Raw genomic sequence first — 17,127 nt, 5'->3', positions numbered from 1 at the left:
CGGGGCAAGGGCCCGAGCCCTCGGCACCCACGTAGCCGGGGCGGCTGCTCCTGCAGCCAGTGCAGAGCCAAATGCCAGGGCCCCCAGGGCGGCCGTCGAGGGTGGCACTGTCAGCCGAAAGGTGCTTTGAGCCTGGCCTGGGCTCACACATCCCATCCCTCAGACGCGGTGGGTGGCTGGGGCACGGCACGGGACCTCATGACGGCACCCAAATGTCGCAGGTGGCCCAACATCTTTCTCTTGAACTCCTTAGCGCTTCGGTGATGTGCTGCCTCCCAAACAAAAGCAGCGGGACCATGAGCTGGGGAGTGATGGCGGAAACGGCCTTTTTCCATGGCAATAAACGGCCTTTCAGAGTCAGTGTGAGCCTTTCCTTGGTGGGGGAGAAAACTGCGAGTGGCTGTGGGACAGCTTTGGAGGTGGCGGGTGGCAGTGGTGATCTGTTTGAGGGTGGAAACGCTCTACAGAGGGATCTGGACAGGTTGGATCCGTGGGCCGGGGGTTGTGAAGCACTGGAACAGGCTACCCAGGGAAGCGGTGCACTCACCATCCCTGCGGGTATTTAACAGACGTGTAGACGTGGCGCTTAGGGAATGCTTCAGCGGTGGACTTGGTCGTGTTACGTTAGCGGTTGGACTCGTTGATCTCAAGGGTCTTTTCCAACCTAAATGATTCTATGATTCTAATTACCACTGAACACAGGAAGCTCCATCTAAAGGAGGAAAAACTTCTTTACTTTGAGAGTGACAGAGCACGGGAAAAGGCTGCCCAGGGAGGTTGTGGAGTCTCCTCCGGAGTTATTCAAAACCTGCTTGGACGTGATCCTGTGCACCTGCTCTAGGTGAACCTGCTTTAGCAGGAGGTTGGACTGGATGATCTCCAGAGGTCCCTTCCAACGCCAACCATCCTGTGATTCTGTGATTCTGTGACATTGGGGTAAAAAGCAGATGGTGTCTCAGGCACAATCAGAGCAGGAAAAAAGGAATACGAAATCCAGGACTGGAGAATCCAGGTCTGAAATGCAATTCAGGACCTAGATAGAAACCTGAAAGCCGCAGCAGCTCTTCCACAATACTAGCTGGCTGACACTGCTGGGAGTGACTAGAGGCTCCTTCGGCTCCTGCTTCTAGAGTGTCCTCAGCCATCCTCTTCTGCCAGCCTTCTTCCAAGCCAAAGCGTGGTGCTCAGGGTTTCCTTCTCGACAGCCTCCCTGAGATTTCGCTCTGCCTTCTGACGCCAGGGCACTAAGCAGCTCCCTCAGCTGGATGCCCACAGAGGTGAACGGTGCCAGGTGCCCTGGGTTCCCAGCGAGGCTGTGCATGACCACAGCTCTTTGGCCAGCTCCATTCGAGCTCCGTTGCTTGGGAGTGCCTCGGAGCTCACGTCGCAATCCCCCAGAAGAGCACTGCCTGTTCTGGCCGTGTCTAGATCTCACGTCTTCCCAGTCACAGCAGTCAAGAACAGAAGGACAAAGTGCTACCGCCAAGCTCTCTTTTAGAGCCTCTAGACCTCCTGTCCTTCCTCACCGCCTCTTTGTTGGCAGAAAAGCCCGTCAGGTCTCCCAGGTCCCCCTGCCTTCCTCAGAGAGGACAGCTGCCTCCCCACTTTCCTGACCCAACTTTCATGCTGCACGAAGGCCTATCAGGAAGGCACTTAATGCACACACCGTAAGAATACCTCTAGTTTGCCTGAAGAGCAGAGGGTTGTTCAGATCTGGACAGCCACCCCACGGGATCTCCTTTGCGCTTTGGTCACCGTTATTCTTTGATTCAGCCTCCTAGCTCTCCGCCAGCATCCACAGAGCTGTTCAGCAGTCGCTCTGCAACCAAATCTTTTCTCCTTCCTGCACTAGAAAGGTACTTGCTGGTCTCCAACAGGAGCGAAATCCTTTTGGATGGCTGACACTTCCCAGGCCCCTTGTTACCCTCCTGTAGAAGCACAGGTGGATTTTTTGCTCTAAAGGGCATCTGACAGGACTCAAGCCCTCAGTAACAGGTACTGCCCTGACTCTCCTGAACTCTGGGGGGTAAATTCCTTAAGAGGTGTTTGCAATCTCTAGTAAAAAAGATTTCTTGGCTTGCACTGCAAGAAGGAAGCCTTCAGTTGGTACAGCAGCAATTGTGCTGGGGAACAGGAACTGGGGAACGGGCAATGCCCTTGGCTACCGTACGGACACAATCTACGGAGGGCGAGCGGCGAGGGCCATGCCAGGTAGGTGAGCGCAGCCCAGATTGCTGGGAGACGGGCGGTGGTGCCAACTGGGCCGTGCCGGGCCAACCCTCCCGGGGGCCGGTGCAGAGACCCTCGATCCCCAGATGAGTGTGAACTTGCCCCGGGGAAACTGAGCAGGCTGTGGGGCCAGCGAGGCCCAAAGCACACGGCCATGGCACTGGGCAGCTGGCCAAGGCCAGCCGGCAAGGAGGGAGGTGAGGGGAAGCTGCTGCCAACTCCCGGGGCAAGGACAATCCTCTGGGCCCAGCCCCTAATGCTGCCCCTCAAGAAAGGGAGAGGAGGAGGAGGAGGAAGCCAACAAATGAGCGTGGAGTATCCCAGTGCAGACACCAACAGCCAATTTTATTGTGTCGGGGAGGGGGATGAGGGCCAGCACTCGGGGACAGCGCACGGCTGGTCCCACAGCGGCGTGCGGGCCGGCTGTAGGGAGTTTGGGCCCGACGTCGCAAGCGGGAGCGGTCTCGCATCCGCACGGGCCCAGGGGGAGCTGGAGCAGCTGCTGCTCCCGAGCGCTGGGGAGTCCGCAGGAGGACCCCGACGGCAGCTGGCTGGCGGTGCTGGGGTCTGCTGGTCTCGGGTGCTGAGGAGTCGTGGGATGGCCCCAGCATCGCCTGGCTGGGGGTGCTGCTCTCAGCACTTGGTGCGGTGCACGGCTCCTGTCATGGCGTCTTCTGGGCAGGACCGTAGGGCGTTTTGGCCTTACGTTGCACGCGGGCAGCAATTCGCATGCGTTTGGGCCCAGGTGGGCTGGAGCGGCTTGCTGCCCTGAAGTGGCGGGGGAGCCGCAGGAGGACCCCGATGGCATCTGGCTGCCGGTGCTGGGGCTACTGGTCTCCAGTGCCAGAGATCCGACAGGACTGCCCCGATCCTGCCTGGCTGGCGGTGCTGGGGGCCGGCGGAGCTCCGAGCTGGCAGTGGAGGCTGTAAGGGAAGCAGGAAGGTCAAGGGCATGGACCCCAAGCCTGGGACAGGATAGGCCAGAGTGGTGCCCCCAAGCCCTCCTGAAGTGGGGAGGCTCTGCCAAGCCCACCCTGGGGCACCCATTGCCAGGCCTTGCCTGGCCCCAGCTGCAGCCCAGGGCCACCCGGGTGCTTTGCCTCTTACCATTGCCCAGGCCAACGCAGCTGTCGCACTCCCAGGTGGCTCTGCTGTTCCTCAAGGAAGAGCAGCGTCTGTGGGTGCCCTCGGCAGCGCAGGAGCAGCACAGGAGCAGTTGCCAGCGCCCTGGGGAAACAAATGGGTTCATGGCTGTGAGGACAAAGTGGTGGCAGCACGGGATTGGCTGGCAGAGAACTCTTGTTCTCAGTCCTTCCGCCTCGAGCCCTTGGCGAGACGGAGATCCCGGGTGCAGAGCCCCGGGATGCAGCTTTGGCAACTCACCCCTCTTCCTCTGTGTGCTCTCTGCCTCCTGGACACAGGCACTCCCTGGCATCGCAGCGGCTGTGCCTCTCATTTAGTTCTGCATATTCATGGCTGTTCTCCCATGATGGCAGACTGATGGAGAAAGGAAAATTGATGAGCCCCTGCTGCCTCGGCACAAGGCAGGTGCAGGGCGTCCCTGGTCTTCCCCCCTGCCCTTTCCAACTCTTCCGTGAAGCTAAAGCCCAGAGTCACGGGAGAGCAGAGGGGGAGGACTGCTGGGGCAGGGCCCGGCACGGCACGGCACAGCACTTGCACCCTCCCTGTCTTGTGAGCTGGGCAGAAGGACACCAACCTGATGGGGACTCGGATGCCCATGACGAGCATTTCCAAGAGAAATGCATCCCTGTCTCTACAGAGCGGGCACTGGAAGGAAAAAATGCCAGCGCGTGCAGCCTGTGCCTGCAGGAGAAACACAAGGAGCATGAGGGGAGGCCCCGGTGGTGCTTAGTGCCTGCGGTGCCCCAGGGGCGACGGAGCGGCTCCTACCTGGATGCAGCCCCTGTGGAACCAGGCGTATTCGCACACTGGGCACACCATGGTGCTGTAGGAACTTTCTGCCCTCCACAGGGTCCCAAGCAGATGGGGCACATGGTGTCCTTCTCTGGAGCCGCCTCCCCTGCCTGCTCGGGGCGGTGCTCCCAGCAGAAGGACCTGGGGGGAAGAGGGAAGGAATGGGCGAGGTGAGAAGTGCTCGGTGAGAAGTCCCTGGTGGCGGCGAGGAGGGAGAGGAGGTACCTGTATGGAGGGAGGAACTGGGTGACGCATTCACCCCCCACGGCACAGGGCAGATGAAAGCTGCGGTCACAGCCCGTCTCCCAGCAGGTGATGGTGGCCCCGCTCTCGCCACAGACGAAGCATTGCTGGAAAGAGCACAGCAGCCCCCCATCAGCAGCAGCCTCAGGGCCTCCGCAGCCAGCCCCACACCTCCGGGCAGGGCGCAGGATATGGCCGCCGCTGGGTCACAGCCCGCAGATCCGCCTGGTGCACGAGGCTCATGTGCCGGAGCCTCTGGGGAGCTGCTGGGAGCAAGACTTGTGTCCCAGAGCTGGTTGGAAGGGCTGGGATTTCTTTCTTGGGGTCTGGGCTAAGTTCCCGCAAACCTCTCCTGGCACAAAGCCCCTGTTCTTGTCAGGTCCTCACCTTCTGTGCTGCCCGATTGATTGTATGTTGAATATCCTCAGGGAGAAATCCCAGGAGTCCTACATCTCGGATGATTGCTCAAAAAGCTCGTTGGCAAGAAGCTGCAGAAGAGAAAGCGAGGAGCTGGTGAGGAGAGGTGGCAGGGACTGCCTGTCGGAAAGCTGGAGGGAGCCCCAGGGTAACTTACCAGGCAAACACATGGGCACAGAGCCCTTGATTCTTCACTTCCCACCCGCAGATATCCGGGTCAGCCTCTGCCCGGCGGCACAGCATGCATGCTGGAGGGGAGAGAGCAAATGGCACGGGATGAGCACCTCTGCGGGGCTGGGGGAAGCATCCCTGAGGGATTGCCCACCGGGGCCTGCTCTGCCCCTGCCTCGCTGGCTGAGGGGCAGGGCTAGAGGCCTTGGAGAGGAAGGGCCGTTGCAGGCATGGGTGTCCCAGCAGTGCCTACTGCCCAGCCTGGGCCCCGCTTGCTGAGGAAAGGAGGGGCCCTGCCCCGGGGCGGCCGGGGAGCTCCTGCCTCTCTCTGCCACCACTCTCAGCCCCATGCTGACTGCCCCGACAACCCCTCTGCCAGGCTGCAGGAGGGATACTTTGCTCTCACCCTGCTCCATCAAGCCAGAGGCGTCCTGCTGCCTTGAAGACATGGCGCACGTCAACGGTGAGCGTTTGGAGAGTCCCTATCCCAGCAGCGCTGGCGTGTCTCCCCCAAATGCTCCTCTGCTGACCCTGAGGGAGAAGCGGGACGTGGGTGAGCTTGCAGCACAGGCCCAGAGCCCCGAGGTGTGGGCCCCCCTCCTGCCTCGGCAGCCCCACACAAGCCCGTCCCTCCCCTGCCCTCTCCTCACCTCACCAGGTCGCAGTGACCGGCCGGAGCCCAGCGCCCCTTTCATAGGCTTGGCCCCACACGTCACAATGGCCACTGTGACATCAGCACCGCTGGCCAAATATGGGCAGGGACGCCCTCGGCCACCTGCCGCCCACTGTGACACGGCCACCCATCACCGGGGTGGGTGTGAAGTGCCGGGGCAAGGGCCCGAGCCCTCGGCACCCACGTAGCCGGGGCGGCTGCTCCTGCAGCCAGTGCAGAGCCAAATGCCAGGGCCCCCAGGGCGGCCGTCGAGGGTGGCACTGTCAGCCGAAAGGTGCTTTGAGCCTGGCCTGGGCTCACACATCCCATCCCTCAGACGCGGTGGGTGGCTGGGGCACGGCACGGGACCTCATGACGGCACCCAAATGTCGCAGGTGGCCCAACATCTTTCTCTTGAACTCCTTAGCGCTTCGGTGATGTGCTGCCTCCCAAACAAAAGCAGCGGGACCATGAGCTGGGGAGTGATGGCGGAAACGGTCTTTTTCCATGGCAATAAACGGCCTTTCAGAGTCAGTGTGAGCCTTTCCTTGTGGGGGAGGAAACTGCGAGTGGCTGTGGGGCAGCTTTGGAGGCGGCGGGTGGGAGTGGTGATCTGTTTGAGGGTGGAAAGGCTCTACAGAGGGATCTGGACAGGCTGGATCCGTGGGCCGGGGGTTGTGAAGCACTGGAACGGGCTATCCAGGGAAGTGGTGCACTCACCATCCCTGCGGGTATTTAACAGACGTGTAGACGTGGCGCTTAGGGAATGCTTCAGCGGTGGACTTGGTCGTGTTACGTTAGCGGTTGGACTCGTTGATCTCAAGGGTCTTTTCCAACCTAAATGATTCTATGATTCTAATTACCACTGAACACAGGAAGCTCCATCTAAAGGAGGAAAAACTTCTTTACTTTGAGAGTGACAGAGCACGGGAAAAGGCTGCCCAGGGAGGTTGTGGAGTCTCCTCCGGAGTTATTCAAAACCTGCTTGGACGTGATCCTGTGCACCTGCTCTAGGTGAACCTGCTTTAGCAGGAGGTTGGACTGGATGATCTCCAGAGGTCCCTTCCAACGCCAACCATCCTGTGATTCTGTGATTCTGTGACATTGGGGTAAAAAGCAGATGGTGTCTCAGGCACAATCAGAGCAGGAAAAAAGGAATACGAAATCCAGGACTGGAGAATCCAGGTCTGAAATGCAATTCAGGACCTAGATAGAAACCTGAAAGTCGCAGCAGCTCTTCCACAATACTAGCTGGCTGACACTGCTGGGAGTGACTAGAGGCTCCTTCGGCTCCTGCTTCTAGAGTGTCCTCAGCCATCCTCTTCTGCCAGCCTTCTTCCAAGCCAAAGCATGGTGCTCAGGGTTTCCTTCTCGACAGCCTTCCTGAGATTTCGCTCTGCCTTCTGACGCCAGGGCACTAAGCAGCTCCCTCAGCTGGATGCCCACAGAGGCGAACGGTGCCAGGTGCCCTGGGTTCCCAGCGAGGCTGTGCATGACCACAGCTCTTTGGCCAGCTCCATTCGAGCTCCATTGCTTGGGAGTGCCTCGGAGCTCACGTCGCAATCCCCCAGAAGAGCACTGCCTGTTCTGGCCGTGTCTAGATCTCACATCTTCCCAGTCACAGCAGTCAAGAACAGAAGGACAAAGTGCTACCGCCGAGCTCTCTTTTAGAGCCTCTAGACCTCCTGTCCTTCCTCACCGCCTCTTTGTTGGCAGAAAAGCCCGTCAGGTCTCCCAGGTCCCCCTGCCTTCCTCAGAGAGGACAGCTGCTCCCCGCTTTCCTGACCCAACTTTCATGCTGCACGAAGGCCTATCAGGAAGGCACTTAATGCACACACTGTAAGACCACCTCTAGTTTGCCTGAAGAGCAGAGGGTTGTTCAGATCTGGACAGCCACCCCAGGATCTCCTTTGCGCTTTGGTCACCGTTATTCTTTGATTCAGCCTCCTAGCTCTCCGCCAGCATCCACAGAGCTGTTCAGCAGTCGCTCTGCAACCAAATCTTTTCTCCTTCCTGCACTAGAAAGGTACTTGCTGGTCTCCAACAGGAGCGAAATCCTTTTGGATGGCTGACACTTCCCAGGCCCCTTGTTACCCTCCTGTAGAGCACAGGTGGATTTTTTGCTCTAAAGGGCATCTGACAGGACTCAAGCCCTCAGTAACAGGTACTGCCCTGACTCTCCTGAACTCTGGGGGTAAATTCCTTAAGAGGTGTTTGCAATCTCTAGTAAAAAAGATTTCTTGGCTTGCACTGCAAGAAGGAAGCCTTCAGTTGGTACAGCAGCAATTGTGCTGGGGAACAGGAACTGGGGAACGGGCAATACCCTTTGGCTACTGTACGGACACAATCTACAGAAATCTTCACGGCACAAGTAGAGAAGGACGCTGACCTGAACTTTTAAAGTAGCTTTGCCACTTTGCCACAATTCTCACTAAGGGAGGCAACGAGGACAGGACATTGAGTACAACCTTGTCCATAAGGAAACAGAGCTGAAGCATGTCAGAAGTGGCAGGGGCCGGGGCAAGTGATTTTTGGGGGCGAGCGGCGAGGGCCATGCCAGGTAGGTGAGCACAGCCCAGATTGCTGGGAGACGGGCGGTGGTGCCAACTGGGCCGTGCCGGGCCAACCCTCCCGGGGGCCAGTGCAGAGACCCTCGATCCCCAGGTGAGTTTGAACTTGCCCCGGGGAAACTGAGCAGGCTGTGGGGCCAGCGAGGCCCAAAGCACACGGCCATGGCACTGGGCAGCTGGCCAAGGCCAGCCGGCAAGGAGGGAGGTGCGGGGAAGCTGCTGCCAACTCCCGGGGCAAGGACAATCCTCTGGGCCCAGCCCCTAATGCTGCCCCTCAAGAAAGGGAGAGGAGGAGGAGGAGGAAGCCAACAAATGAGCATGGAGTCTCCCAGTGCAGACACCAACAGCCAACTTTATTGTGTCGGTGGAGGGGGATGAGGGCCAGCACTCGGGGACAGCGCACGGCTGGTCCCACAGCGGCGTGCGGGCCGGCTGTAGGGAGTTTGGGCCCGACGTCGCAAGCGGGAGCGGTCTCGCATCCGCACGGGCCCAGGGGAGCTGGAGCAGCTGCTGCTCTCCGAGCGCTGGGGGTCGCAGGAGGACCCCGACGGCAGCTGGCTGGCGGTGCTGGGGGCTGCTGGTCTCGGGTGCTGAGGAGTCGTGGATGGCCCCAGCATCGCCTGGCTGGGGGTGCTGCTCTCAGCACTTGGTGCCGGCTCGTGGCTTCCTCATGACGTCTTCTGGGCCGGCTGTAGGGCGTTTGGCCTTACGTTGCACGCGCAGCAGCAATTCCGCATGCGTTTGGGCCCAGGTGGGCTGGAGCGGCTGCTGCCCTGAAGTGGCAGGGAGCTGCAGGAGGACCCCGATGGCGCCTGGCTGCCGGTGCTGGGGCTGCTGGTCTCCAGTGCCAGAGATCCGACAGACTGCCCCGATCCTGCCTGGCTGGCGGTGCTGGGGCTGGCGAGCTCCGAGCTGGCAGTGGAGGCTGTAAGGGGAAGCAGGAAGGTCAAGGGCATGGACCCCAAGCCTGGGACAGGATAGGCCAGAGTGGTGCCCCCAGCCCTCCTGAAGGGGGAGGCTCTGCCAAGCCCACCCTGGGCACCCACTGCCAGGCCTTGCCTGGCCCAGCTGCAGCCCAGGGCCACCGGGTGCTTTGCCTCTTACCATTGCCCAGGCCAGCGCAGCTGTCGCACTCCCAGGTGGCTCTGCTGTTCCTCAAGGAAGAGCAGCGTCTGTGGGTGCCCTCGGCAGCGCAGGAGCAGCACAGGAGCAGTTGCCAGCGCCTGGGGAAACAAATGGGTTCATGGCTGTGAGGACAAAGTGGTGGCAGCACAGGATTGCCTGGCAGAGAACTCTTGTTCTCAGTCCTTCCGCCTCGAGCCCTTGGCGAGACGGAGATCCCGGGTGCAGCTTTGGCAACTCACCCTCTTCCTCTGCGTACTCCCTGCCTCCTGGACACAGCACTCCCTGGCATCGCAGCGGCTGTGCCTCTCATTAATTCTGCATATTCATGTCTGTTCTCCCATGCCAGACTGATGGAGAAAGGAAAATTGATGAGCCCCTGCTGCCTCGGCACAAGGCAGGTGCAGGGCGTCCCTGTCTTCCCCCCTGCCCTTTCCAACTCCTCCGTGAAGCTAAAGCTCAGAGAGACGGAGGCAGGGGGGGAGGACTGCTGGGGCAGGGCCCGGCACGGCACGGCACAGCACTTCACCCTCCTGTCTTGTGAGCTGGGCAGAAGGACACCAACCTGATGGGGACTCGGATGCCCATGACGAGCATTTCAAAGAAATGCATCCCTGTCTGTACAGAGCGGGCACTGGAAGGAAAAAATGCCAGCGCGTGCAGCCTCTCCCTGCAGGAGAAACACAAGGAGCATGAGGGAAGCCCCGGTGGCGCTAGTGCCTGCATGCCCCAGGGGCGAGGGAGCGGCTCCTACCTGGATGCAGGCCCCTGTGGAACCAGGCTGTTTGCACGCTGGGCACACCATGGTGCTGTAGGACTTTCTGTCCTCCACAGGGTCCAGGCAGATGGAGCACGGCTGTCCTTCTCCGGAGCCTCCCTGCCTGCTCGGGGCGGTGCTCCCAGCAGAAGGACCTGGGGGAAGAGGGAAGGAATGGGCGAGGTGAGAAGTGCTCGGTGAGAAGTCCCCGGTGGCGGCGAGGAGGGGAGAGGAGGTACCTGTACTGAGGGAGGAACCTGGGTGACACAGCCACCCTCCACGGCACAGGGCAGATGGAAAGCTGCGGTCACAGCCCGTCTCCCAGCAGGTGATGGTGGCCCCGCTCTCGCCACAGACGAAGCATTGCTGGAAAGAGCACAGCAGCCCCCATCAGCAGCAGCCTCAGGGCCTCCGCAGCCAGCCCCACACCTCCGGGCAGGCGCAGGATGTGGCCGCCGCTGGTTCACAGCCCGCAGAGCTACCTGACACGAGGCTCCTGTGCCGGAGCCTCTGGGGAGCTGGGAGCAAGACTTGTGTCCCAGAGCTGGTTGGAAGGGCTGGGATTTCTTTCTTGGGGTCTGGGCTAAGTTCCCGCAAACCTCTCCTGGCACAAAGCTCCCTGTTCTTGTCAGGTCCTCACCTTCTGCTGCTGCCCGATTGATTGTATGTTGAATATCCTCAGGGAGAAATCCCAGGAGTCCTACATCTTCGGATGATTGCTCAAAAAGCTCGTTGGCAAGAAGCTGCAGAAGAAAAGCCGAGGAGCTGGTGAGGAGAGTGTGGCAGGGACTGCCTGTCGGAAAGCTGGAGGGAGCCCCAGGGTAACTCACCAGGCAAAACACATGGGCACAGAGCCCTTGATTCCAGTTTCCCGCAGATATCCGGGTCAGCCTCTGCTCGGCGGCACAGCATGCATGCTGGGAGGGAGAGAGCAAATGGCACCGGGGATGAGCACTCTGCGGGGCTGGGGGAAGCATCCCTGAGGGATTGCCCCCCGGGGCCTGCTCTGCCCCTGCCTCGCTGGCTGGGGCAGGGCTGAGGCCTTGGAGAGGAAGGGGCCGTTGCAGGCACGGGTGTCCCAGCAGTGCCACTGCCCAGCCTGGGCCCCGCTTGCTGAGGAAAGGAGGGGCCCTGCCCCGGGGCGGCCGGGGAGCTCCTGCTTCTCTGCCACCACTCTCAGCCCCATGCTGACTGCCCCGACAACCCCTCTGCCAGGCTGCAGGAGGGATACTTTGCTCTCACCCTGCTCCATCAAGCCAGAGGCGTCCTGCTGCCTTGAAGACATGGCGCAACGTCAACGGTGAGCGTTTGGAGAGTCCCTGTCCCAGCAGCGCTGGCGTGTCTCCCCCAAATGCTCCTCTGCTGACCCTGAGGGAGAAGCGGGACGTGGGTGAGCTTGCAGCACAGGCCCAGAGCCCCGAGGTGTGGGGCCCCCTCCTGCCGGCAGCCCATCCCTCCCCTGCCCTCTCCTCACCTCACCAGGTCGCAGTGACGCACCGCCAGAGCCAGCGCCCCTTTATAGGCTTGGCCCTGTACGTCACAATGGCCACTGTGACATCAGCACCGCTGGCCAAATATGGGCAGGGACGCCCTTGGCCACCTGCCGCCCACTGTGACAAGGCCACACATCACCGGGGTGGGTGTGAAGTGCCGGGGCGAGGCCCGAGCCCTCGGCACCCACATAGCCGGGGCGGCTGCTCCTGCAGCCAGTTGCAGAGCCAAATGCCAGGGCCCCCAGGGCGGCCGTCGAGGGTGGCACTGTCGGCCGAAAGGTGCTTTGAGCCTGGCCTGGGCTCACACATCCCATCCCTCAGACGCGGTGGGTGGCTGGGGCACGGCACGGGGACCTCATGACGGCACCCAAATGTCGCAGGTGGCCCAACATCTCTCTCTTGAACTCCTTAGCGCTTTGGTGATGTGCTGCCTCCCGAACAAAAGCAGCGGGGACCATGAGCTGGGGAGTGACGGCGGAAATGGCCTTTTTTCCATGGCAATAAACGGCCTTTCAGAGTCAGTGTGAGCCTTTCCTTGGTGGGGAGGAAACTGCGAGTGGCTGTGGGGCAGCTTTGAGGCGGCGGGTGGGGTGGTGATCTGTTTGAGGGTGGAAAGGCTCTACAGAGGGATCTGGACAGGCTGGATCCGTGGGCCGGGGGTTGTGAAGCACTGGAACAGGCTACCCAGGGAAGCGGTGCACTCACCATCCCTGCGGGTATTTAACAGACGTGTAGACGTGGTGCTTAGGGAATGCTTCAGCGGTGGACTTGGTCGTGTTACGTTAGCGGTTGGACTCGTTGATCTCAAGGGTCTTTTCCAACCTAAATGATTCTATGATTCTAATTACCACTGACACAGGAAGGCTCCATCTAAAGGAGGAAAAACTTCTTTACTTTGAGAGTGACAGAGCACGGGAAAAGGCTGCCCAGGGAGGTTGTGGAGTCTCCTCCGGAGTTATTCAAAACCTGCTTGGACGTGATCCTGTGCACCTGCTCTAGGTGAACCTGCTTTAGCAGGAGGTTGGACTGGATGATCTCCAGAGGTCCCTTCCAACGCCAACCATCCTGTGATTCTGTGATTCTGTGACATTGGGGTAAAAAGCAGATGGTGTCTCAGGCACAATCAGAGCAGGAAAAAAGGAATACGAAATCCAGGACTGGAGAATCCAGGTCTGAAATGCAATTCAGGACCTAGATAGAAACCTGAAAGCCGCAGCAGCTCTTCCACAATACTAGCTGGCTGACACTGCTGGGAGTGACTAGAGGCTCCTTCGGCTCCTGCTTCTAGAGTGTCCTCAGCCATCCTCTTCTGCCAGCCTTCTTCCAAGCCAAAGCGTGGTGCTCAGGGTTTCCTTCTCGACAGCCTCCCTGAGATTTCGCTCTGCCTTCTGACGCCAGGGCACTAAGCAGCTCCCTCAGCTGGATGCCCACAGAGGCGAACGGTGCCAGGGTGCCCTGGGTTCCCAGCGAGGCTGTGCATGACCACAGCTCTTTGGCCAGCTCCATTCGAGCTCCGTTGCTTGGGAGTGCCTCGGAGCTCACGTCGCAATCCCCAGAAGAGCACTACCTGTTCTGGCCGTGTCTAGATCTCACGTCTTCCCAGTCATAGCAGTCAAGAACAGAAGGACAAAGTGCTACCGCCAAGCTCTCTTTTAGAGCCTCTAGACCTCCTGTCCTTCCTCACCGCCTCTTTGTTGGCAGAAAAGCCCGTCAGGTCTCCCAGGTCCCCCTGCCTTCCTCAGAGAGGACAGCTGCTCCCCACTTTCCTGACCCAACTTTCATGCTGCACGAAGGCCTATCAGGAAGGCACTTAATGCACACACTGTAAGACCACCTCTAGTTTGCCTGAAGAGCAGAGGGTTGTTCAGATCTGGACAGCCACCCCACGGGATCTCCTTTGCGCTTTGGTCACCGTTATTCTTTGATTCAGCCTCCTAGCTCTCCGCCAGCATCCACAGAGCTGTTCAGCAGTCGCTCTGCAACCAAATCTTTTCTCCTTCCTGCACTAGAAAGGTACTTGCTGGTCTCCAACAGGAGCGAAATCCTTTTGGATGGCTGACACTTCCCAGGCCCCTTGTTACCCTCCTGTAGAGCACAGGTGGATTTTTTGCTCTAAAGGGCATCTGACAGGACTCAAGCCCTCAGTAACAGGTACTGCCCTGACTCTCCTGAACTCTGGGGGGTAAATTCCTTAAGAGGTGTTTGCAATCTCTAGTAAAAAAGATTTCTTGGCTTGCACTGCAAGAAGGAAGCCTTCAGTTGGTACAGCAGCAATTGTGCTGGGGAACAGGAACTGGGGAACGGGCAATGCCCTTTGGCTACCGCAAGGACACAATCTACAGAAATCTTCACGGCACAAGTAGAGAAGAGACGCTGACCTGAACTTTTAAGTAGCTTTGCCACTTTGCCACAATTCTCACTAAGGGAGGCAACGAGGACAGGACATTGAGTACAACCTTGTCCATAAGGAAACAGAGCTGAAGCGTGTCAGAAGTGGCAGGGCCGGTGCAAGTGATTTTTGGGGGCGAGCGGCGAGGGCCATGCCAGGTAGGTGAGCACAGCCCAGATTGCTGGGAGACGGGCGGTGGTGCCAACTGGGCCGTGCCGGGCCAACCCTCCCGGGGGCCAGTGCAGAGACCCCCAATCCCCAGGTGAGTGTGAACTTGCCCCGGGGGAAACTGAGCAGGCTGTGGGGCCAGCGAGGCCCAAAGCACACGGCCATGGCACTGGGCAGCTGGCCAAGGCCAGCCGGCAAGGAGGGAGGTGAGGGGAAGGTGCTGCCAACCCCCGAGGAGAAGACAATCCTCTGGGCCCAGCCCCTAATACTGCCCTCAAGAAAGGGAGAGGAGGAGGAGGAGGAAGCCCACAAATGAGCGTGGAGTCTCCCAGTGCAGACACCTGTTAGTGTTTGCGAGAGGGCCCAGAGTAAATGCACGCAGACCAATATGATCGTTAAGCAGATCTCCTTTATTTTCGTATCTGAGGGTACATTTATACTATTCTATTTTTGTACACGCTCTGTGTACATGTCATTTCTATTATGATTGGTTAGTATGCTTTGTTCACATGCCTCTATATTAGTTCTGATTGGCTTATGCTAAAAAGTTATATCTTGCAGGTGCAGCATTCCTTCTTATTTTTTCAGCTTCCCTATATCTTATTTTTCTCATAGCCACGGTCCTCAACTTCTGTATTATGATTGGCTAGTTCATTACCACCCCATTACCACCCCCTGGACATGCCTGGACATAGCTCGTTCAGTACGTGACCACTGTCCCGTGGGAACCCCACAAATCCCCCTTTTTGTTTTTGAGCGAGCTATGTCCTATCTCGTCCTTTTTGTCTTTGTTTCTTACTCAAACCCGATTCCCTGTGTGTCGCAGAGCCCAGTTAGAGAATCCCAGCCTTTGTTACCCATAAATCCTGCTCTCTGTTGTTGTGCCAAAAAGGCTGTATTGACCATTCGTTGCACAGCTTTCTGCAAACATGCAAAGAAACAGGGTAACACAAGTAGGATAATGCCTATTATAAACATTCCCATAAGCAGACTCTATCTACAAAACATGCAGTTTGCTTCAGGACATACTGTTATTCTCTGTTATTCTAGCTGAAAGGAAAATTACTGACAGGAAAGCTGATTCTGTGTAAAGCTAACACAGAGCAGGCCTTTTAGAGCCTACTCTGAGGCCTACTCTTGCTAAACCGTTGCTAAACCATCCGGTATCAATTTCCCCTTTGGAAGTAGTTAGATTTATTATCTCACTACTTCCATATACTTTTCTCAATGATTGCCTTAACACAACCCACGTACTCTTGTGCCTGTAGAGACAGAAGCATAACCTCGACCCATTAGTAATAGTTCCCCTGGTCCTAACCACTCGTCAGTACCTGGTTCCCTATACCACACTTTGCCTTTGTTTTGCACATAGCTTGCTCCCTGTCGAACTGCCTCCCAATGTATTACAATTGGGGGTCACTCCTTATCTCCTGCTAAAGTTAAATGGTTAAGTACATAAACAGCTTTTGCAAGTCTCTCAGAAGGTTCAGTCTCCTCTCCCCCTATTTGTTTTTGCAGAAGCTGTTTCAATGTACTATGAGCAGGTTCCACAGTCGCCTGACCTGTAGGCGAATGAGGAATCCCAGTGACATGTGTGATACCCCATAGTTGACAAAATTGACGAAAAATCTGTGAACAGTATGCTGGTCCATTATCAGTCTTCAGTTGTTGTGGAACCCCAAGACTTGCAAAGCAAGCAAGTAAATGTCTTTTGACATGACGACCGGTTTCCCCAGTTTGTGCTGTTGCCCATGTTACATGTGAAAATGTGTCAACAGATACATGAACATATTTGAGTCTTCCAAATTCTGCAATGTGAGTAACATCCATTTGCCACAGTTGCAACACACTCAATCCTCAAGGATTGACCCCTATTCCAATTCCCATGCCAATTTTCTGACAACTAGGACAAACACTAACTAATTCACGTGCTTGTGCCATGGTGAGCTGAAATTGTTTCGCTAGCATTTTCGCTGATTGATGAAAGAATTGATGGGATAGGTGTACTTGTTCAAATAAATTTGGTGATATTTGCGTATAGGACACAAGTGTGTCCGCTTTATTATTTCCAATGCTCAAACCTTGATCAGATTGATGACTACGAATGTGGGTAACAAAATAAGGTACCTCTCTGAGGTTTATTGCTTGATGCAACTGTAGCAAAATGGTGTAAAGTCGCATATTCCTTGCTGGTCGTATAAAAGCTCTTTCAATTCGATTTACAATGCCTGCTGCATAAAGAGAGTCTGTTACAATATTTACAGGTAAGTCCTTCCATTTTACAAAGACCTGGTATATTGCAAAAAGTTCAAGTATCTGCAATGAGTCCTCAGTTTGTCCTGAGAATTTGCAATGTTTCCATTGTCCATCTTCTTGCCAGGTAATAACTGCTGGATGTGATCGCTTTCCTGCATCAGTAAAACAGTTAGTCCAGTCACAGGTATCTGTGATCTGATAGGTTTTTCTTCCCAATCCTGTTCGCAAATAAACTGTAGCTTTTTATCTTTTGGCAAATGTGTTAACAATTGTCCAGTAAAGTCTTGTAAGGCCATTTGAAAAATAGTTGACTGATTTGTTAACCACTGTAGATATTCCTTCTTAATAGGTAAATAGATATAATCTGGGTCTAGTCCGGTAATGTCTTTAATTCTTTTACGCACTTTGACAAGCAATTGTGCTATTGCTTCCACTCTGGTACAAATTGTTGTTTTAGGATGAAAAGCCAAAGAGTCCACTCGAGCGTTGCCTTCTGCAATAAACCCACGCAAATTAGTATGATTTCTTACATATAAAACATAAAACAATGCAGTTCGGACTTGAATTTCGTGCCACAGAGCTCGCAGCCATTCAAAAACACACTGATTACGTGTATGCTCTATAACAGATCTATCCAATTGCTTTACAATGCCAGCTTCATATGCTGAATCAGTAACCAAATTAAAGGGAATGGGAAAATTTTGAAATACTTCTAATACAGCTCA

General features: G+C 56.8%; 1 pseudogene; it reads right to left on the bottom strand.

Annotated features, from left to right (window-relative positions):
* Positions 1-2,891: 2,891 nt before the first annotated feature.
* LOC137674456 (G2/M phase-specific E3 ubiquitin-protein ligase-like) lies at positions 2,892-5,444 on the bottom strand (annotated as a pseudogene).
* Between the last annotated feature and the right edge of the window lie 11,683 nt (positions 5,445-17,127).

This window comes from Nyctibius grandis, chromosome 29, assembly GCF_013368605.1.
Source record: "Nyctibius grandis isolate bNycGra1 chromosome 29, bNycGra1.pri, whole genome shotgun sequence".
NCBI lineage: Eukaryota > Metazoa > Chordata > Aves > Nyctibiiformes > Nyctibiidae > Nyctibius > Nyctibius grandis.
This window is presented reverse-complemented; position numbering and strand designations above follow the sequence as displayed.